Source organism: Lacerta agilis, chromosome 3 (assembly GCF_009819535.1).
Source record: "Lacerta agilis isolate rLacAgi1 chromosome 3, rLacAgi1.pri, whole genome shotgun sequence".
Classification (NCBI taxonomy): domain Eukaryota; kingdom Metazoa; phylum Chordata; class Lepidosauria; order Squamata; family Lacertidae; genus Lacerta; species Lacerta agilis.
Genome location: NC_046314.1, coordinates 62,793,307 through 62,817,629, shown reverse-complemented (window position 1 = coordinate 62,817,629; position 24,323 = coordinate 62,793,307). Strand labels below are relative to the sequence as shown.

Here is a 24,323-nt window from a genome sequence, read left to right as displayed (position 1 = left end):
ATTAATCCTGCCTAACAATTTGAAATGAAGAGGGGGAAATAAACTACATATCTGGTATAGTGTTTTTCTGTTAACAGTAGAACTTAGTGTATTCACAAAACTAGTATTTACCAAATGTGGCTCAAAGATCAAGTTACACCTTCTCTGGCTTCTCAACAAGCAGAAATACAGAATGCACGTGTTCCAATATAAGAAGCCACAAGGGTTTAAATAGTTTGAAAGAAAAATCACATCTTCTCTTTACTCACAATTTTTAAAAAATACCCTTTAAAACTCACTAGGTTGTTTGTTTGCTTTTTACCCAAAGGTCCTGAATTGCTTTGGGAAGATGCCTGGCTTTGGTTTTAGGCATGTCACCAATGGGAACATATCCTACATTTTGGGGTGACCACCAAGAATGTCTTTCCACTTTGTCATATGAACTTGGAACAGAGATGGTATAGGTCAAAAGCATAAATGCTGCTGATCTTGGAAATTAAAGCAGCAAACAAGGAAGAGAGAGTTATTGTAGGCACACAGTGCCCAAGCTACTTAATGCTTTGCACACCAAAATCAGCACCCTGAGTTGTAACTTTAAGTCGGAAAAGCCAATGGCTGGAGAACGTTTTTGTCAACATGATTCTAAGAACCCACCTCTGACAGAGGAAGTACAGTAACACTGCATTCAGTATCAACTGTGGCATCCAAAAAGCACACTAGGGTAGATACTACCTATGGGCATGAGAAGGGTTGTCAGCTCTGAACCTGAAAGGAAGGATCAAAATGCTTTCCTCTTGCATTGGTTTTTTTTTTTTTTAAACCACTTCTAACCACTCTAAATTTTAAGTGTAGTTGCTCCATTATATAGCAGTTGTCATTTTAATGGTCAAAATTGCTCTTTCTATATTAGCATCCCTTACCCATCTGGCCACTGCCTTTTTTCCAAAACGCAAAGAGGCCTTGATTGAAGAGGGTGTCTGGGATCACTGTTATAGTGCTAGAGTTTGAAGTGTTGGTGCTCTGCACTGCAACCCTTCAATAGCCATGACCACAAAATTATACAACAAAAGGGAATTTTTGTCAGACGCATTCTCTCCCTACCCCCTTTGTTTAATATTCATCCTGGAGGATTCAAAAGTTTTTATTTTGTGGCATTTTGGTTGGTCATAATAAAAGGATTTTTGACTTTTCAAAACAAAAGCAGTAGTTAATATAATCTGCCTTGGCCTAGTTTGTTGTTGGTTTCTCGTGCTGAGAAATGGCAAAAAGCACTCCAGGAGAGGACATCATTAACTGCTTTAAAATAAGTGGCAGCACATCACGCCTGTTTATCCTTGCTCTTGCTATACCACTGTCTGGGTCTGGGAGAAAGTGAACTAATAGCCAGGATAAATTTACTGCTCCATAGGTTTATTCAGGTAATCAGGAGAGGTCTATTTGGCATTAGAGTTTTGGAATAATTTAATATAGTGAAACATCACAGCTCTTGAAATTAATTATAGTAGGTTGCAATTACTGACTATTGTAAACTGTAGTCTTATGACAAGATCAGGAAAATTTTGTAATATCCAAATGAAATATGTGTGCCTATTTTACCAGATACATTAAAATAAAGAAGAAGAAGAGGAGGAGGAGGAGGAGGAGGAGAAGTTTGGATTTGATATCCCGCTTTTCACTACCCGAAGGAGTCTCAAAGCGGCTAACATTCTCCTTTCCCTTCCTCCCCCACAACAAACACTCTGTGAGGTGAGTGGGGCTGGGAGACTTCAAAGAAGCGTGACTAGCCCAAGGTCACCCAGCAGCTGCATGCGAAGGAGTGGAGACACGAACCCGGTTCACCAGATTACGAGTCTACCGCTCTTAACCACTACACCACACTGGCTCTCAAAAGTACTCTTTTAATCCACTCAGCAGGAAGTCTATCTAAAAATGTAAAAGTATATACCAAGATAATTCTAGCAGGGAGAAACTATCAGAATCTTTATTCTGTATAACATCCATTAATCTGTTCAGCCCGTAACTGTCCAGCCATGTTCTTTGACATAGGTTGCTTCCAGACAACTTGTTTAGTAAGCATTCAACCTGATTTGTTTGCAGGGAGGTTAGATGATACGTATTTGCTATTTAATGAGTACGCATCCGAATTTGTCTGAGGGACAAACTCCATTGCATCAAAGCAAGTCTTATCACACACTTTCCAATGAAGTTCCACATCTCTTTCCTTATTATAAAAAGTCCAGTCTTCTGTGCAAGTGGATGCAGGAGCTCAAAGTCAAGTTAATTGCACAACCTGAATCGGCCAGTATGTGACTAAATGCCATCCAAAAACAGCAACAGACTGGAATCACTATTATCTAATATGCAATTCTGCATTATATTTTTAATTGTAAACCAAATTGAGTTAATTTTTACAAGCTTGTGTGATGTGAATATGAAAAGGAAATGAAAAATGACATTTTGAAACAGAATGACACCCCATTGGTTATTAAATACCCCCAGCAGTAAATGCAGAAACAGTTGTAATTGGATAGAAAAATAAATTTCAATCAGTAACAGTAAAATAGTAGTTTTATTAGAAACAACCAAAATTCACAAAGCAGTTTGTGAGTTTTTGAATTCCACAGAACACTGCTTCCACCAGGAAGGGAAGGGGAAAATAAATGTTTCTGTAGAGAGCCATAAAAGTAATCAACATTGGGCAAGTAATCCACACTGTTTCTGGCAACAACGTTCCAAGCTACACAATGTTGAGGTAGACTTAAAAATTTCATTTCCTATCCTCTTTCCCTTTTAAAGTAAATCTCTTTCCAATAAGGAATGAAAATTGCTATTCTTTCCATAAAATAAGTCACCACCATGTTGAAAATGAACAGTTGGTTACATTAAATGAGGTGGTATAGTTAATTCCTGGTGTGGAAAGAAATTATTTCAAACATTTGAAATACTGTGGTTTTCTTTATCCGGCAAAGCTTTGAGAGTCTACACTGGCTCATCTAGAAGAAAACTAGCAAATGAACAAGCTTAAGATCTGCACACAAAACACCTCTAACTTCAAATTGACAGGCACTATAGTTTTCAAGCAGGAAACTCACTTGCATGTAAAATATGCTAACTTTGCACTAACATGATTTCATCCAATCATTCCTTCTGTACAAATTTAACTTTCCACTTGAAAACACTATAACCATAGTTCCAGAATACCATTTTATAAGCAGAAAGAACTATAATGGAGCTTCAATAATTTACTCTCTCTCTAAAACTTAGATACCACAGATTTGTGCATTTTGATTTTCACTGGCAAAGTTTTTATTAAAACAGCACTTGGCTGTTACGGCATATGTTTCCAAATCTCCTGTTCCTTGAGAAGAGACCAGGAAAGAGAATATACGCCCATTTCCCAGCAAGCAAAGCCAACATTCCCTACCTTGTAATGTGGGCAGTTTTCATGCTTTACCAATGCTGAAAATGTATCAACCCTTAAGGGCCCTCCCTCCCACGACGGCATTAGAGAACATCTGATGAGGTCCCTGCACCAAATTCTGTCTTATGATGAGGTTAGGCAAATACTCAGTGACACAACTAAGAAATGGGTTAATCCACCCATCTGCCCTGATGATACCAGCGTCATGCCTGATTGTGATGTGATGAAATAAATCAAGTATTGTTATTTCTTCTGTATAACTATGTATCTACACATATAAATCTAAAAGCCAGATTCCAACATTCGCCTACTCCCAAAACAATCATATATAAACCGAATTCTAATAATCTGACAAAGTGTACAATGAACACATCTGCAAACCGTCCACAAGATCTTTCTACATCTAAAGGTCTGTTAAACTTTTAACTACATCTTTCTTGCATGATTTGGTAAACGCTTCTGGCAATGGCATGAATTGTATCTGGCAAGAAGAAAAGACATATTCCAAATGGTAATTGCGAATCTGGAAGAAGCGCCAAGATGTGCAACTTACATAGGTCATCAGGAAACTGTGCATGCTACTGAACATCAGTCTGCCAAACAATTTTAACAGTCACCATTGTAGCAAAACATTGTTCATTTTTATTTTCAAAACTTTATTTATAAAAGTAGAAAATTAGGTAGAAAACAAAACAAATGGAACAAAACTAAGTGCATGAAAAACAAAACATAGTTACTGATGCAGATGTATTATTTTTACAATCATGATAAACACAGCTTAATTTTTTTTATCACTCTGTGGCACCAATGTTCATGGTTGTTGAAGAAAACAAAACAATGGAGAAGCAGTAGGGGCTAAAAGGCACAGAAAACAGGGTCTGGGCAAAAGGCTTGTGGAGAACCAGATAAGCTTTTATAAAAGTTTGCTTTAAGCATTCATGACTTTAAAAAATGGAAAATATGGTTGCAAAACCAGATAAAAACATTTTAGTTTTCTGAAACTCTTCAGTTAAGTCCAAACTCAATGGCCTTCATCCAGCCCATGGTATGCACAGTTCTCCTGTCCTCAGGGACCCTGTAATAGAGCCCAGTTTTCCCAATCCCCATTTGGTGTGTGCACTTTTGACACTTGCCACCAAGCTGCTACAACTTGTGTGTATGGTCCAAGTGCCTACTCATGTGTCCAGGGCAGCTGTCTACCAGCTCCATCTGGTACGCAGGCTGAGACCCTACCTGCCCGCAGACTGTCTCGCCAGAGTGGTGCATGCTCTGGTTATCTCCCGCTTGGACTACTGCAATGCGCTCTACGTGGGGCTACCTTTGAAGGTGACCCGGAAACTGCAAGTAATCCAGAATGTGGCAGATAGACTGGTGACTGGGAGTGGCCGCCGGGAACACATAACACCAGTCCTGAGAGATCTACATTGGCTCCCAGTATGTTTCCGAGCACAATTCAAAGTGTTGGTGCTGACCTTTAAAGCCCTAAACGGCCTTGGTCCTGTATACCTGAAGGAGATTCTCCACCCCCATCATTCAGCCCGGACACTGGGATCCAGTGCCGAGGGCCTTCTGGCGGTTCCCTCACTGCGAGAAGCAAAACTATAGGGAACCAGGCAGAGGGCGCCCGTCCTGTGGAACGCCCTCCCATCAGAGGTCAAAGAGATAAGCAACTATTTGACATTCAGAAAATACCTGAAGGCAGCCCTGTTTGGGGAATTTTTTAATCTGTGATATTTTAATGTATTTTAATATCTGTTGGAAGCCGCCCAGAGTGGCTGGGGGGACCCGGCCAGATGGGCGGGGTACAAATAAAATAATAATAATAATAATAATAATAATAATAATAATAATAATAATAATAATAATAATAATAATAATAATGGCAGCACTCCAAGAGGAATGCAAGGCTAAAGAAGAAGCCCATTACATTAAATGCTTTGGGGTAACAATTTCAAAGGTTCTTATTCCTCAAAGGAAGAGATTTAAAAACAGTAACTGTGGTGCTCTCAACCCCCTTCCCAGTTCCAGTCCTTGGACACACACAGAAGAAGAAGAAGAAGAAGAAGAAGAAGAAGAAGAAGAAGAAGAAGAAGAAGAAGAAGAAGAAGAAGAGTAGTAGTAGTAGTTTGGATTTGATATCCTGCTTTTCACTACCCGAAGGAGTCTCAAAGCGGCTAACATTCTCCTTTCCCTTCCTCCCCCACAACAAACACTCTGTGAGGTGAGTGGGGCTGAGAGACTTCAAAGAAGTGTGATTAGCCCAAGGTCACCCAGCAGCTGCATGTGGAGGAGCGGAGACGCAAACCCAGTTCACCAGATTACGATTCTACCGCTCTTAACCACTACACCACACTGGCTCTCTGAGGTGGTGCTCAGTGTTTTATGTTAGGCCTGGCTTTACAGACATTTGGAAGTAGCAGCAAGATGCCTCCTGCTTCTAAGCACCTGTACAGCACCGTGTGGCCCAAATCATTTGACACATTCTAAAAGATTCAAGGGGAGGTTATGGTTCTATCTGCACTTTGTCTCAGCTTTGGTGTGGTCAGAAGCAGTAAGGGTATCTCTCACCACATCTAACAACCCTCAAAATCCAATGTGATCTAAAAGAATAATCCCACTCTTAAGAAAAAGTGGCAGGGCCATTCACTCACTTTGCACCAGGCTGCACAGTCACTTCAACACAGTAAGTATTATTCCATGTCTGGCCATAAATTACAGCACAAAACTGAGGTTATTTTGCTAGCCACTGAGAGCAACAACTCCTAAATTAGGTACTGGACTTACCTTGGTTTCTGATTTAAATGCAAAATTAAAACATTACTGCTGAATATAAAATAGGATATATGTATTTCCAAGTGATGAACACTACTAACACCATGCACTAGAACTCTTTTGCATTTCTTCTGGTTTGCACATTAACATTAAACCATGGCTAATTATAAATATAGTTAACATTAACCATGGATAACAAGCCATAGTTAAATCTGAGGCATCTGGTAGATGAAAATTAAACCTTGGTTTATTACATCATAGAATAGTTAGAACTACTTGCAAGAGCAGCAGAACCTTGCAGGTTGTTTGAATTTTCTACTGATCTTCATTTGCACCTCCATAATTTTTGGGTGGTGATGGCTTCTTAACCATAGTCTAGATTCAAAGGTAACACTAATATATGGTCAGCATTAACAAAGATATAGAAACCAACTACAAACCTTGGTTACTGAGCAACCTTTAACCATAGTTAAACTCCTGGGCCTGATTCACACATAACATTAAGCCATTGTTTAATTAATGCCATATGCAAACCAGGCAACTGAATGTGAGGAAAGTGTGCAAGGAAGCTCTCTGCTGACAATGATTATGCTTGCCAATCTGAACAAAATACTACCATGCTCACAACTCCTAGTCATAGCTGTCAACTTTTCCCTTTTTAAAATGGAAATTCCCTTATTCCAAATAGGATTCCTCGCAAGAAAAGGGAAAAGTTGACAGCTATGCTCCTAGTCTATCACCATGAAATGCTGGCTCCTTAAAAGTTTGAGAAAGAACAGTATCTCAATTGATATGAAAGTCTTCTTGCAAAAGTAACCATCAAGCTTCTAGCTCTATTTTCCATCCACATTGAGACCTCATTGGACATTACATGAACAAACCTTGCAATTTGTATATTCCAGCTACCTTTCCTGCCCTTCCATTTCTCTCTCTCAGCAAGCCATTGTTTGCTATTACACCCAAACTTGTCAAACTATGAGTTGTGCAAACCAAAGTTTGCCTAGATCACCTTTAACGGCAAACCATGGAACTGAGCTCCTAATGCTTCAAACTATGACTTGGAGACACAGCAACATTATGTCTATATAAATGCTTAGCCTGTGGTGTAGTTTAAAAGGCTTAAGAATGTAGCCATGTAAACATGCACTACTCCAGGCTTTTCAGCAGTACCTTTGGCTTGAATTCAGCAACAGAGTATCTACCTGATATATACAAGGTGTTCTGAGAGAATGATGATACACCAACAGAAATGCAGAGAAATAATCTTCTTTGCAAAATGCATCAGGACAAGCGAAACTACTTAATCAGTTTTTGCACCCTACCTGTACCTACAACTGCTGCCAGTTGCTGAAGCTATCTGCCCCCATATGAAAAAAGTAATTAGTGTGCAACTGAAAATTGTGCAAGTGTGTACATAACGTAACAGTAATGACAGGGAGTGGTATTCAACTATGTTTTACTCAGAGAAGACCTAATGGGCTACCAATTTCAAGTGGGTCTACTCTGAGTAAAATTTAGTTGAATACCACCCATGTTAAGAAACTTTGAACAATTTAAAGGCTTGGTTTAATGTACGGTAAGTTTTTCAAATCCTTTTATGAACCCCAAGCTTCAGCTATCAAAGTATAAGTAGTAGCAATTTATTTGTTTAGCTATAAACCACAGCAAGGATAACAAACACTCAAAGATGAGCCACAAATTATGACTCTTCAATTTCCTAGCAGCTAGCACAAATACAGACAGACACAAGGTAATGCAATTGAAACCTTCTCTAACAACAAAATCACACAAACTCACTTGGTGTAACAAAATTATTTCTGTGAGTAAACTCACACCAAGTATTCTTCATCAGGATCTTATATAGAGGGCACTGAGTAATATAGTGAACAATGCCCTCAGTGCCGTTTTACACCTCACACAGAAATGCTGTTCCCAGGGGAATTTCTTATAGTTGCCATCCAAAAAGGCAGAGCATAAAACACCAAGTCTTAATTCTGTAAAAGCAATTTTATGGGGAGCCAGAGTAATTAACTCCAAATAGGTAGCTTTTTCATGGTCTACCTTGAAACATGGATACAGTCTAAAAAATCTCAAAGAATGGATAGTTAACACATCAGTCAAAGAAGCTCTCTCGTACGCAAGAAAATTCAACAGAGATTGATATATGTCACTGGATTGTATGTGTAAAGCAGAATTTAAGGGGGTGAGCCATAAACTATAGAAACCAAGTGTGAAGATGGCATAGTTAGCATTCTCTTTTGAAAATTTAAGAGCTGAACTTGCTTTTTTGCCTGATCAGAAGGCCAACCCACTTCTGCATGGATATACGCAGTAGGAATACCAGCAGGGAGGGCCAATAATTTCTTTAGAAAGGAATTTTGAACATTCTGCAACTCTTACACCTGGCAGGGGGACAAGTCATTTTCCTTCAGTGGTAGTTTGCCCACCTTTGGTCCCCACCCTACACTCAGCTCTGGCTCCTAAAAACTGTCAGCATGTGACAGCAGCCACACCCTGGAAATGGCTTTGACTAGCTGCCTGAACCAGGTGAGGGTAGCTGATGGGTCTCCTAAGCGTTGGAGGACTTAAAGAGGAAACTTGGGATATGGCACAGAAGCTACAGTGCAAAGGAGGAACTGGAGAAAAATCAGCCACAAGTAGGTTCAGAACTATAGGCTGAAACATACATATATACAAAGATCCACCACCATGTCAAAAAGAAAATTGACAGTCACCTTTGTGAAGAGTCCTAAATAAATTTTAAGAGGAGATAAGTTGTAGAGAATGTTCAACTATTATTCTATCTCAAACACAAAGTTAATATTCCAAATCTCACCAATTCCAATTTCCTAATGCTTTCCCAGCAAAAATACTAAATTGTGGGTTTTAAAGGGGCCAATTTAAAAATGCAGATGTGGGCTTTTCCACAGAAACTGGCAAAAATAAGACTATAGCTTCATTTTCTATAGTAAAAAGGAGAACAACTACAGACCCTTAAGAGTATCTGTGCTGGATCAATGAAAAGGTCCACTTAGTCCCAACATCCTGTTTGCCTACAGTGGCCAATCACATGCCTCTAGGAAGCCCACAAGAAGGATTTGAAAACAGTAACCATATTCCCCTGCTGCTCCCCTGCAAGTGGTACTAAGATACACACTGCCTCTACAGCTCAAGTTCAATAGATTTATCAGTATTGATGTTCAGTCGTTCAGTCGTGTCCGACTCTTCGTGACCCCATGGACCAGAGCACGCCAGGCACGCCTATCCTTCACTGCCTCCCGCAGTTTGGCCAAACTCATGTTAGTAGCTTCGAGAATACTGTCCAACCATCTCATCCTTTGTCGTCCCCTTCTCCTTGTGCCCTCCATCCTTCCCAACATCAGGGTCTTTTCCAGGGAGTCTTCTCTTCTCATGAGGTGGCCAAAGTACTGGAGCCCCATCAGTATTGATAGACTTATCCTAATCACTTGATCCATATCATACATAATTTTATAACTTCTGCCATGCCTCATTCCCCTTTAATCAGCTTTTGAACTAAAATGCCCAAATGTTGCTGCTTTTCCTTACAACTATGGAATTATCCAAGGCTAACTCAGCCAGTCATCCCAATGTTGCACTCTGATGAAAGATGGTAGTGTCTTTCCTCAAAGCGGAGTGGAGGCACTAAGACAGCTGAACCCCTCCACAATTTCCCCCCATACTCTAACAGATCTTAAAGATCACCATTCTTTAGAATGCTGAAGGAGAAGCACTGCAGTGCACCATATATACAAACCAACTGTAACAACCGCTGCTTTAAAGAAAAAGAATCCTGTCTTAGGCCATGATCACCCACAACCAAGTGAGAATTTTACCTAGATATCCCACATCAAAGACCAACCCTTTAGTTTCCATTATGTTTTTGACTTATAAAAAAACCACCCTTGGCCAGGCTAGAGCTGAAGAAGAAACTGGCAACATCTGCCTTAGAGCAAGAGAAGACATGGGCCTGAGATTTCTAGAATGCAAATGAAGAAGAGGAAGTTAATGAAAAATACAGAACACACTGCTAGACTAGATGAGAACCCACTCATCAAATATGGTTCTAGGCCAGGCACCCCCAACTTTCGGCCCTCCAGATATTTTGGACTACAATTCCCATCATCCCTGACCACTGGTCCTGCTAGCTAGGGATCATATGAGTTGTAGGCCAAAACATCTGGAGGGCCACTGGTTGGGGATGCCTGTTCTAGGCCTTCTTGGTAGTTCCACAGCCCTGAGAAGTTCAGGGGTAGTGACACAGGAGGAGGCAGCCCCTAAGCTGTGGAATTCCATCCCAAAGATACACCCAGCAACTTCAATATATAGTTTTCATTGCATACTGAAGATGCACCTCTTTACCTCAGCCTTTTGACACTTGACACTTACACTTTTAGGACCCACCCCATTCTTGTGATAGTAATTTGTTTAAAATTGTTTCTGATGTTGCTTAGATTGTTGTGATCCACCAGGGGACCATATGGTTAAAAGGATAGGTAATAAATCAAACAATAATAATAACCTGAGGAAGAACAAAAAACTTTGCATACATGTAACATTTTATATGCACTTGTAAAAATATGATACATGAATTGCTTGTGCCACGGAGATTACAATTGTCTTTGGTAGGGGGAGGTGGACTTCATTGCTGGCTGCACCGCCTCTGTTGAACCCACTGTCCAGCCCTGCCACCCTACATATATTGGAAGGGCAAAGTCTAAAGAGGGAAGCTTGTTCTACATGTTCCATTTCTAAATCACACAAGAAGCCTATAGAGTAAGTGCTCCACTTCAGACTTTCTCCTCCAACACATAGAATGCAGTGCAGCCAGGTAGTGGGGGACACAACAGACGGAGTGGGGCCAATGACTGTAGCCCTACTCTTCACTGTTATGCATTTGTAATTGTGTGAGGATGAATGCCCAAATGGGGGTTTAAAGAAAAGTTCCTGCTCCTAAAGCCACTCAAACGTACCCATGCTGATGCTGCAGAGAAACCAGATGTTCAATGCACCTTTTCTTTACACATCCCCTTTTCAAAGAAAGCTGTAACCAGAGTGACATCTAGCTGTGCAAACACTATCAAGATTATTAACTTATTTTAATTTTAAGCATAAACACCTAGATGTCTGATTTATATTTCTAGCCAGAAAAGACAGAAAATTTATGCACATGTGATAAATTTAGATACCGTTACCTAGGCTCTAGTATCAGAGGTTTAATTCATTTACTCATGTTAAGTTCTAGGCATATAAATATTTTCAGTGCCAGTAGCCCTACTATACCAGGTACCTCAGTGTCCCTAATATGGAACACACCTGCTACCACAGCTTATTGTCTCCAGTGCATAGGAAATTCCAGAAACTCTGGCACTCTTTAGCATGTCACAAAGGGTGGCATACATTATCTCTCTCTTAAACAGGGTGGCAAGTATCTCACTCTCTCTTTAGCAAGTTCTAGAGTGACCTCTAAAAGCACACTCACTTTCTTTGTTCTAAAAGAAGGGGTTGGACCAACAGTTCACTGTTCAGAATATTGTGTGTTCTGTTCCAACGTTGTTTCTGACTGCCTCTAGTAAATTTCATTATATCTAATCTAGCCATCTCATCCAGATGCACATAAGTTTGCCTATTCATCTCAAGCATGATATACAATTTGGCTTCCATCCCCCCCCACATGGCAATGGGCCCATTAGAACTCTGGGCCTCATGCTTGAGTTCTACTTGTGCAGTCTCTTGTGTGATGTTCTTGTAAAGGGGCACTTGCCTTATCATCCAAGTCTTGTGAGAATTTCATCTGAAACAATTAAGTAGGGAAGCATTTATGCACTTTAAGTAGGCAAGCATTTATATAGAGACTGGTGCTACTTTCTCCTTCCTTTAAGCTACCAATGAGCAAAGATGACTAACATACATATGCATGACCAGCAGACTATTAACTTTTTTTGTAGACTAACAATCCCACACATAATTTGCAGAGCTGCCTTGTGTACTGCCTTAAAACTTCAATCTCATCTACACTCACATTGAAGGAAGTCCAATTGAACTTCCAAGTGCACATGCACATATTGTGGATATCCAAAGAAAGCAAAGCTTTGTCTGAATAACAGCCCAAGTTGCACAAGGCTGTGAAGCAACGAGACATGGGAAAGAACTTCTTCTTTGGCAATCACTAGAAACACAACAAAATGTTTAGAATTTACTAAAATTGTATAAATTTATGTAGCTTAGTGTCATTAAAGGGATGCGGGTAGCGCTGTGGGCTAAACCACAGAGCCTAGGGCTTGCTGATCAGAAGGTCAGCGGTTCGAATACCCGCGATGGGGTGAGCTTCCGTTGCTCGATCCCAGCTCCTGCCCACCTAGCAGTTTGAAAGCACGTCAAAAGTGCAAGTAGATAAATAGTTATTGATCCGGTGGGAAGGTAAACGGCGTTTCCATGCACTGCTCTGGTTCGCCAGAAGCAGCTTTGTCATGCTGGCCACATGACCCGGAAGCTGTACGCCGGCTCCCTCAGCCAGTAACGCGAGATGAGCGCCGCAACCCCAGAGTCATCCGCAACTGGACCTAACGGTCAGACGAACCTTTACCTTTACCTAGTGTCATTAAACTAAGGCAGTAGCCCTAAACAGTACTGCATACATTCACTTCTCCCTTAACCCCACTAGATTTGCCTGTTTGCATTATAGACAAGATTGCAATTGCACAGATTAAACAAACTAAATTCAAAGGCAGCACCACTGATTCTATTTTAACTGATCTGCGTAAGAAAAAGGCATGTTCCTTTATAGATATATGAATCTGGAAATGTTAAATACACATTTCAATCTGGAAATGTTAAATACATATTAGCAGTTAATGTAGAAGTTAGAACTTGAATGTTGTCTTTTATCGCTGACTTTTTTTAAAGGATGCCATGCCCTGCAGCTCCAAAACAGAAGTTTTACTCTCAACTACTAAGCACAACAACAGACCTCCTGTTCTGAAGCATTTATTTCCTTGCAGTAAAAGCTGACTGAATTCCACACATGCTCTTAACAGGATTGAGTAAGTTTTAAATTGCTTATCACTAAAGAAAGTGAAATTTGATCTGCATGCATGCTCAGAATAGTATGGGTACAATTTTCCATATTCCCATAAAAAATGACCATGCACTGCCATTTTATAGAAGGGCCATGTTTATCACAAAGTGACTTTCCTTGTATCTGACTTAATTATTTCTAGAACTGTTAAAACACTGTGTCCTGCAAGAAAAACATTCCCCCCATACCCCATTCAGATTTTCTGATGGGAAACTTTACACAGGTACAGCAACAAAACATTCTCTAGAAATCATTTCATCAATTATTGGGCACATAACCACTGAAAACTGAATTTTAATGGAACTGTACCTTGCATTTCATATGTTTCAAAAATAATAGTGTAATATATTTAGTTGCCTAGGTTTATTTTTCTGCCATAAAATATATTAAGCACGGATTAACTTGATTTTTCAAGATCTTCGCTGACTTTGCTTTTTTACAACAAATTTACTGAAGTAATAATTATATACAACATAGATAGTGCCAATGAAGTAATAAAAGTTTCAAAGAAAGTTTGTGCTTTGCTGAAAGAAACAAATTTCAGTTTGGCTATTTAAATATTTGTACTTTGAGTACAACTGAAAATAACAAACTTTGAATCAATATGTATTTTAATTCTCTTGTAAAAAAAGAAAAAGGAACTTTGAGTACAACTTTGAGTACAACTGAAAATAACAAACTTTGAATCAATATGTTTTTTTATTCTCTTGTAAAAAAAGAAAAAGGAACTACTACGACAGCGACAGTGATTGAATGTTAAATGCTGCTGAAACATTCAATGGAGTTGAGATTGCTCAGCCATGAATTTGTAGCGAGTTCAGAAACTCTACTTTATCTGGCATGCAGACTCTTTCCATTATTCTTAACCACAATGCTTGATGGCAGATGGTACCCTATGTATTCAGTTATTTTGACTTCGGCCTTAAAAATACTCTCTCTTTACCGAAGTTTCACTTCACTATCACAATGGAAACTGGACTTTAAAAAATGTAAATCATACTTAGAGTAGATCTATAGAAATCAATCAACTTTAAGCATCTCACAACTAACTTAATCTGTTCATATGAATGGGTCTTTTCTAAATATGATTGGGGCTGCAACCCTCTTCCTGGGGGTCAGCCCCATTGAATTCAACAGAAGTTATGTCTGAGTATACATGTTGCATTGTCAATTAGATGCAATTCACCCCTTTCCACTGACAAATATTTAATAAAGTAGGCTTAAATATCCCAGCAATGATTTGCCAGGCCAAAAACCACTTATGGGAGATGGGAGGCCTCCCAATTTCTAGGACCATTTTCTGATCCACACCTATCACCAAAGTAGTTTTGCACTGAAATTCCTTGCAAGGTGCTCTCTATGAGCCTTAATAATAAATTAATCTTATGGATCAGCTAGAACTAGATATGACAAATAGGAATCTCTCCACTTAAAGTGGCTCTTGCTGATTAAGATGAAGGGGGAACAGAATATTCTCAACACAAAACAGTGACAGAGTAAACACTACATTCTACTTCTGAAATAGCTGCATAACTGGATATCTTTCCTCTAACTAATATTAAAGTTAGGATGGGTTACAACAGTGTTTTTCAACCACTGTTCCGCGGCACACTAGTGTGCCGCGAGATGTTGCCTGGTGTGCCGTGGGAAAAACGTCCTGGCCGTTGTTGTTGCCGTCCTTCAGCTAATCAGGGTCAGCCCGCGCATTTGTACACAGAGCCGAAAAGAGACGCCGGCTGCCTCAAAAGTGCCTCCCTCCTTCCTTCGCCCTCCCGCCAGCCAATCGTCTGCGCCCTCCGGCCTGCCGGAGTTCCCCGCCTCCTCGGCCGTCGGCGTGGCCCTGAAGGGGTCCTGCGCTCCGCACGCGCCTTGTCGCGAGTGGGGTTCCGAGGCCAATCGGATTTGGGAACTTGGGCTGCTCCTAAGTGGAGGGAGAAGAAGTCCGGTTGCAGCTTCTTTCCCAATAGGAGTGCGATCCCGTTAAAGTGACTGGGAAATGGGCCAACGCGGGGTGAGGGGCGGGGCCGGCAACGTGCTATAAAGGCGCAAAGGCGTGTGTGGTGATGGCGCTTGGTGGCATGCGCGTGCGTGAGATTTTGGCGGCGCGAGGAGGACGAGTTGGTCTCGCTGCCGCCGCCGCCTCCCCCGCAACCTCCTCGCTCGGCTGCGCTGCTCGGCCGGCGCCCTGAGGGGTCGTGGCGGGTAAGTAGCGGGCACGAGGCAGCTCTGGTGGTCAAGCGAGGGAAGAGGTTTGAAGGCGGCAAGAGGGAGGCTGGAGCGGCGGCAGCGGTTTTCTGAAGGGAGCCCTGTCGTCCCCGAGTCTGCAGGAGGAAGGAGCAGGCTCGCTTTCTGAGGCTGCCTTAGCGGAGCTTCCCTTCGGGAAGGGCTTGGCCCGGGGCTTCGCTGGAGGGCGGAATGAGGGGCGCTTCTCGCCGGCTGGTTTGCGTTTCTGACCCGCCCTGAACTAGTGCAACAGGCAAATCAACAACCATTCTCTCACCTTTTGTCCTGGCCAGCAAAAGTATAACTTTGGATGCAGCAATGGATCTGCCCCACTGCTGGAGGTGGGGCTTGGGGCTTTCTGTGTCCATCAGTGCAAACCTTATGCATTGGTCATTCGTTATAGTTTTGGAGCCTTAACAATCTTATAAACAAACATCACTAATTTTCCTAACTGAAAACTGTGGTTCTGAGTTGCTTGGACACACCTGCCCAATTTGTTCAATGTTGCATCATACTGTTGTCATTTTAAAGATCATTATTTAAAGGAGACCAGGGGCTGAAGTGGATATTTTTGAAGCACATGCTTTTGTTTTTATAACCAAATAAATTATTGTGAGATGCTCAGACTCTTAAGTTTTACAGACTTCACCAGAAGTGATCCTGCTCTTTATTGTGTTCTCCCCCAAAATAAAAGCAGGGAGGGAGGAATAAAAAAAAACCCAAGGAAGCCTAATTGCCAGAGGAGGAGCTAGCTGCTCCAGCACCCTAAGCAGCACACATGCTGTGCACCGCTGGGGGGGGGCAAGTCAAGCGTCCCAGGGCACTGCCCATGGTGAGGGTCCCAGGGGGACAGCACGGTGTGGACAACCACTGCCGTGCACAGGTATGTGGACAACCACTGCCGTGAATTGTACACAAGATCATCACAAAAAAGGGAAACACCACATTGGCTGGGCTCTCAAGTGTGGCATGGCAGTTAATTATATCATGTCGGGATGTCTCAGGAGCTTCTCCACTCATGTCTTTGTCACAAAAAGTCACTCAGGTACAAGACTAGAGTCCCTCAGACCTTACTTGGGGCTGGACTATATTTTGAAAAAAATATGAACAAATTCCTATGCCCCACAAATAACCCAGAGATGCATTTTAAATAAAAGGACAGGTTCCAATTCTGTAAAAACACGCTGATTCCTGGACCATCCGCGGGCAGCATTTAGAAGGTGATTGGGCCACATCCGGCCCCCGGGTCTTAGTTTGGGGACCCCTGCTCTTAAGTCCAAGAATTATAAAATACTTTCTTTGTGTTTATTTGATTCCTATTCAAGAGAATTACTTTATATATAGTTAATATAGGCACAGAGTTAATTTTTTAAACATTTTCTAATGCTGGTGTGCCTCGTGATTTTTTTCATGAAACAAGTGTGCCTTTGCCCAAAAAAGGTTGAAAAACACTGGGTTACAATACATTTTTCCAACAAAATGTGGTCTGAACAGGTACAACTTCTTTATATGTGTCATTTTTGTATGTAGGGTTCATTCCCATATAGGGAAATGCTACGTATGAAACAGCGGCTAGATCATCTCTTGTACCTCTCCAGCATACGGTTTATGGCGGAAGTGTAGTTTATTTATGTGAAAAAAATTAGCTTATGACAGATTTCTGGTGTGCCCCTCAGAGTACAGTATGGGGCACACTTCTTTGCTAGCCCTATTCAAAACTTATGACTGCTAAGAGTTGAAATGTTTGCCCCTTCCAGTGTCAATACTCAACTATTTAACTCATTCAGTAATATTAGTGAATAAAGAATAGTAAAATTTACACTGAGCAAATTAGGCTGAACCACATACATTAAGCGATGTGAATGTAAACGTTTCATCTTATCATCATGAAGAAAGATATGAAATGCAGCTGAGGCAACAATTAATTTTTATAGACTCAGGATAGCAATACTACATTTCCATTTGAAATTCAAAAGGTAAGATGCTTTGCCTTTTTGATAAGTATTACTTAAATGAAAATTGACAGCAACTAATTAAAATGATTTCTGGCTTTTCAGCAACTGACTCTAATGGAAGGTGCTAAGGTTTCTATGAAAATTCAAAATATTGTTATTAAACTCTTAACAACTGCATTAAAATTATTACTTTAACAGCAATCCCAGCTGTCAAGTGCTGACAGGATTAGAACCAAAACAGCACCAATTGGAAAAAGCAGGAGCTATCAGAGTGCTCGGGGGAAGCCCAAGCTTTGTAGACACACAAACGAAATTTAGGAAAAAATGCTAAGAGGTAAGACTTGAGCATGCTCTGTGGCTACAGAATGCTGAGTATCAAGTGAAGGGGTATGGCAAAGTCAGAGAAGGGGAGATGGCTCTGGAAAAAGGGCCTAACTCTCTGAACTGGTGCACTCTGCACTGCAACATTTTCAAGCAGATCTCACCTGTTGTTATTACTGAATACAGTATACATATTATTATCCAGTGCTTTTGTGTTTCATATTACTACCACCAAATGCCTAGAGCTCCAGCAGTTATTGCATGTCTACTCAGCAAACATTCCACTAGTGACACTAACTTTTTAAAGATTACAAATGTAGATGACACACATTATATTCTTAGTTAACACCCAATATTTGCATGCCATATCCAATATGCACTAGACCAGGATCTAAACATTGCTTTACAGTGTGTACAACCTCAAAGGGCTGGATTCAGCACATCAGCCCCATCAGGGGAATACTTGTGCAAGAATTTCCGCTTACACAACAGGGCTCCCTCCCCTCTCCATGAAATGGCCCTTGAAGGTTGGGAGAAACCCCAGAGCAGCACATGGGGGGAGAGGGTGGATCATTCCATCTAGCAAGCTGCAATGCTTGTGGAGACAGAACAATTGTAAGAGCACAACTCTGAATTCTACTCAGATAGTACAGCATTCACTACTGCTTCCTTCTTAAAATTCTGTCCCTTAGTAAATTGTCTTCCAAATACGTACTTTCATACAGTTTAGAAAAAGAAAACTAGTGTTCACACTTTATCAATGGCAGTCCCAGTTTTACCCATCCTGTCTCAAACTCAAAAAGGGATATCTTAACTATGGTTCATCAAAAGTAATTGTTGAAAAGTTTACTTATATGGCTTTTAACAACTGCTGAACTCTTCCAAAAAATACACGTGATCTAGCAGCATGATAAAAGCAGCAAACCAGCTGTTCCAACAAACAGAAATTGCTTTTAGCTAACTAAAATTAACCCAAACAAAAGAAAATACTATCATCCAAAAATATAGGCACAAACCCAATATATATTTGCAGCAAAGCTTTTTACTCTTAAGTACCACTGCCAAATTTGGTAAATACACAATGAAGGATTTCATACAATGTAGCATCTCCTACCCTAGACCTACTACCCCCCACCCCAATACCATAAACTCTTTTCTCATTCTGAGATTTAACAAGGTGAGGGAGAGTTGTCCAATGCTGCTGGCTGCAAACCTTTTTTAAAAACTAGTTAGTACATAGATTTAATAAGCTACTTCACATGTGACACAAGGATGGTTTAGCACTATGTGCAAGAGCTAAAGTGAGTCACAGCAAAGCCTCAGGCTTGCTTACACATGCACACACATACCTGCTCTCACATGGCAAGAAGAAACCTTGAAGTTCCACTTTCAAATAATCCTTGCTTGGTATTACATACAAACCAGAGATTGTGGCTTAAAACAAACTTAAAAAGCCAGCTTCATGAACCAAGGCTTGAAGTTGGTTTATCTGGAAACTGGTAGCAGCCTTGATGATGATGATTATATTTTTTATATGCCTCCCATCTGAATGGGTTGTCCCAGTCACTCTGGGCAGCTTCCAACAAAATATTAAAACATTAAAAACTTCAAACATTAAAACCTCCCCATATAAGGCTGCCTTCAGATCTCTTCTAAAAGCCAGATAGATGTTTATTTCCTTGACATCTGATGGGACGGCATTGCTCCCATCTTTGAAAGTGAACATTACTGAAGCCCTTCTCCAGGCAAAATGGGTAGAGGAAAGGGAAGGGAACACCACGTTAGCCAGACACTTCAACACAGCTAATTCTAACTCATACACATAGAACTAAATCCAGTTTATCTTTATGAAAACCCATTGAAAATGAGGAAAAAAACCTGCTATATATTGGACAGAGGAAGCACAACCTTCTGGGTTTCATGGGACCTCTCAATTGCTTTCAGTACCATGACTGTGGTATCATTCTCTACTGTCAGGATGGAGCTGGGCCTAGGACACAATTTTCTGGTAGTCCTAGTCCTCATTGACAGTAGGTTCCAGGTGATGGTACAGGGTGGGGGAACTAATGCTCAGCTCCATTACTTCCAGTCTGTAAGATTCAGCAAAGTTCCGTTCTGCCCTCTAAAGTATTTAACATCTACATTAAACTGCTAGGAAGTTATTCAGGAATTTGGGGGCACCGCTGTTGTGATGACACCCAATTCTTTATCTCCTTTTTGTCCCAAGTCCAAGGAACCAGTGGAGGCTCTTAGCTGGTGTTTAGCAGTAAATGAATGCATATGATCTAATTGCTACTGGTCAATAGGAAAGCTGATCCAAGAATGGGAATATAACCTGTACAGGGCTTTGCTTCTCTTAAAAAAAAAAAATCAGTGCCAAAGTTATTTGCTCCTGGATGCCAATATAGCAATCATGGCCAACAATGCTTTTGCTCAGGTTAGGTTCCTGGAAAAAGATGGTCTGGCCAGGGTCACACGTGTCTTAGTGACATCCAGGTTGGATGACTGAAGCACACTACACGGGGCAGCCCTTGAACAGTGCTTGCAACCTTTAGTTTGTGCAGAATGCAACAGTAATAATTTTTACTATGGAAAGTGCTAGAGACTATGTGACCACTATTAACTTCAGCTGCTTTGGCTGGTTCACTTAACATGACAATTTAAGATGCTGATCATTACCTCCAAAGTTCAGTGAATTAGAACCAGAAGTACATCTAGTGGGAACCTGGAAACAAGCCTTTCCAATGTTCAGTGGTGTTCAGACACTGGGATTCCCTGTTTATATGCCCCCATCATTGATGACTTTCCAGGGCTTAATAAATACTATTCTGTTTTGCAGGACTTTTAGGCTATGACTAAATACTGTCCAAAATAGTTGTTTGAACCTTTCAATTTTTGTACTGTATATGCTTTTTAAATAATCTATCATTGTTTTAATTGAAATATTATTACACAACTTGAATGCTCTTTAAAAGGAACAGGAAATGTGGAATATAAATATTTTAATAAATAACTAACCCAAACTTTCTAGATCAAATCCAGATAGTGGAAGTCAATGGAAGGAACTGTTTGGTGCAAAAGAAGGGGGGAAACTCATCAAGCATTAACTAAAAAAGATCTTCAAGTTCATGAAGGGAAAGTTCTCTATCACCTCTCCAAGGCCTCTACAGTGGCTGGTCCGAGTACATGCCTTTATACATGGCAAGTAACTCCAATATTACATCCTCTGAAAGGGTTCAGGATTCTAGACTGAAGTGCAAATCCCAGCTCATCCACAGATTAGGTGGCCAAGCTCAAGGCTCCCCTCTTCATTTATAAAATGGAACTATCACCACTCTGACTCACAAACTTATCTCCTAGTTCTGCAGTCTCCAACAAGTCCAGGGTAGAGACCCATCTCTAACTCCTAACCAAGAACATATGGTCCGCTTTCACATTTTCACTTTTAATGTATACTTAATAGTGCTGGCATCTCACAACATATCACACACTGAAGTAGTGACTTTTTTCCAGTACAAGTCAACCAATATTTCATGTACTGTTGGTCACACTTTTGAACCCTTTTAGTAATTGTACCATCTCTTTGATTTCTGGGGGTTTTCTTCTCAGCAAAGCCTGTGGTTAATATTGAGCAAGAGAGCAAATCACAAATCACTGTTAGGTTTGCATTTTCTTACAAAAAAGAAGCCTTTCTATCACTTTCTTGATTTCTGTAACTTTCACCACCACCTTTCCTCCTCTGCCACCGGCTGGTGCTTTTTTCTTTACCTACCTGCTTGCACATTTTGTCCACCACCACCTGTCATTCCTTTATTTTTCTCTCCACTGACCTTATGCCTTATTATTGTCTTCTCCATCCACGTTTTTGTCCTTTCTCTGTTACTTGTTCTCATCTCATCCTCTTTCATAATTCTTTCTATCACCGGCTAATCTACCTGTTGCCTTTTTCTCTCTGCTCATCCCTTCTTCCACATTCTCTTCACTTTCTCAAACATCTCTATCCTTCCATGCTCACCTTCTTCTATTTCCTTTCACCTGCTGGTGTTGCCTCTGTCTCCCTCTCACTTCCCTTTTTATGCTGCTCACTTTCTTCCACCTTGCGTCACCTTCTCTGTCACTTCAATCCACTTCTCTGTATCTCTTTCCCCTTCCTAATGTCAACTTGCCTAAAATCAAAATGACAAGGATTTGGGGAAAAGGTTCAGCACCCTCAGAATCTAATATAGGCAGCAGTTCTTCTTTGTTGCTCCGTTGTTGGATGGTGAAATTTGAAGAAACTCCCTAGATTTGCCCACACTTGAAGCAACATGTAGTACTAGTTCTAAAGCAAAGAGCTTTCTTTCTTTTTAATTTGCATCATTTAAATGAATGGACCCTACTTCTGACTACGTCTTCTAAGCAATGGAGTTACAGGCCTGAGCAAACAGGATAGCTGGGTGATTAGTGCATAAATATGCATCATAGCACAACTCTAACCATGTCTAATCAGAAGGAAGTCCTACTGAGTTCAATGTGGCTTACTCCCAGGTAAATGGGATTAGGACTGGAATCCTACTCCTGAATGAAAAAAAAATGACTTCACAGAAAAGCTGCAATAATCCTCTGAGTCTCATAGCAATCCTAAACACACATCTACCTACAAGTAAAACCCCATCTATGGTTGAACTGAATGAAACTTACTCCCAATGAAGAATACAAAGGTTCAGGCATTAAAGTTGCCACAATCGCACCAGGAACAATTACCTGGGAGTAAAGTCTCATAACTGAATAATGGTACATCACCTATGCACATACAGTACTTTAAATAAGTAGTAAAGGAAAAAAGGTAAGTCCTATATGGCTAACCCAAAGAATCCTTATTCCTCCAGTAAACCTCCTAGGGGAATCTGGCTGTACAGCTGCAGTAACAGAAGTCCTAGCCACACCAGTAATCAGAGGAATAGGGGCAGAGGTATAAAAACCCCAAGGGGGCTGGACCAAGAGAGACACCACAACTCCACCTCTATTAAAGGCATGTTTGCACATTCAAGTTCAACAGGGATTACTCCACCACGACCACTGCCCTTCTATTCCAAGTGAAGTGTGTACTGGAATTGTAGTCCATACTCGTGAATAAACTCTCACCTTGTGAGGCTTACTCTGCAGATCTGAGAGGGCGCCTGGATCCGCTCCCCGCGTTCCTGCGCCCCACCAGCAACAAAAGCGACCCCATCCCCTCGTTTCCATGGAGAGGAGAGATGCCCCCTGACTTGTAGGCCTCCCGCCACAACCCGCTACCCGTGACACAGTGGCACACGTGATCCAGGGAGACCACCGAGATCGGATGGATAGCCTTTTCCCAAGACCAGCAGCAGCGTGTTCCCGTCGGGGGGTTGGTGGGGAGGAGGCAGCAGCCAGGTTGGGCTGGGCCAAAGGGGGAAGGAAACCCTCTCGCGTAAGAAAAGGGAATAAAAAAGTCGCAGCCTCCGGGCTCAGCTGGGGAGTTCGCGTGGTTGTGACAGCTTTGCCTGGGGGGGATCCTGACCCTGGGGCTGAACACACACCACTACCTGGCTCAGTACCGCACTGCGAGCAAAGGCACTCTCTGCAGAAGCGACCCCACAGGGCTGTCACCCCTCGGAAAAGGAGGCTGACTGGGGTTGTTCCCGCCTGTAACCTCAGGATTCTCCGGCCGCCTCTTCCCTCCGCCGGCGGGGCGGGCGGCTGAAAAAACGAAGGCCGGAGTGGGCCCGACCAGGGGAGGGGGATGCCCAGTCCCTCTCAGGCCTCTGAGGGCCGAGCGTTTTGCAGGGAAAAGGAGCCAGTTGACGCCAGGCCCGCTCCGGCCGCGGAGTCCAGTCTTACCCTTCTTCGACACCGGCTCCACCTCCGCCTCCCACAGCCGCCGCCACTACCGCCCGCGCCACCGCCGCCGCCTCCAACCGGCGAGGCGGACACCTCCGAGCCCCTCCTGAGCCGCCGCCTCCTCCTCCCGCCGCCACCGGGGGAGGGAGGAAGGGGGGTTCCGTGACTGGTGCTGCTGTAGCGACGGGCAGAAGAAGGGAGGGCTCGGCTGGGTGGGTGGGTGTATTGCAGGCGCCGCTCCCGACCTCGCTTGGAACCGTTCCGGCTTCCCAGTCGCTCCCGTCCCTCCCCCCTCGTCCACCTCCTTCTTCTCTCGCTGCGCGTCTCAGCCAGCCGAGTCCAAATCAAAATAGTGTCACACAATATGGCGGCCACTCCAGTTGGCAAGCATCGCGAGATCTTGCCCCGAGTGCTAACGGGATAGCAGTGGGAGAGGAGGAGGAGCGAGTTGCGAGGCGAAAAAAAGAAGGGAAGGGCAGGCGGGGGCGGGGAATCTCCTCTCGTTGCCTAGGCGACGGCTAGTAATGCTGAGCAGAGCAGAGGTCAGTTTGACAGAAGTGTGGCCTCTTGTAGCCATCGGCTTCAACTGCCCACTCGGTTCCTCACTAGGAGGAACAGCGCAAAAGTGCCAGATCTGAGCGCGTCTTGTAAGAGAAATGAGAAGAAACGTGTTTTCCCCCCGCTCCACTGTTCTGTGAATTCTCATGGCTTT

General features: G+C 42.1%; 1 protein-coding gene across 4 annotated transcripts in view; it reads right to left on the bottom strand.

Annotated features, from left to right (window-relative positions):
• TAB2 (TGF-beta activated kinase 1 (MAP3K7) binding protein 2) overlaps nucleotides 1-23,971 on the bottom strand; it is a 57,476-nt gene extending 33,505 nt beyond the window's left edge. For 2 of the 4 annotated variants that reach the window (XM_033143968.1, XM_033143967.1), the window contains exon 1: nucleotides 23,612-23,971. The gene's annotated coding sequence lies outside the window, so the exon portion shown is untranslated. The remainder of the gene's footprint in view (nucleotides 1-23,611) is intronic. The other 2 variants (XM_033143966.1, XM_033143965.1) reach the window with 2 other exon arrangements.
• Nucleotides 23,972-24,323: the final 352 nt, after the last annotated feature.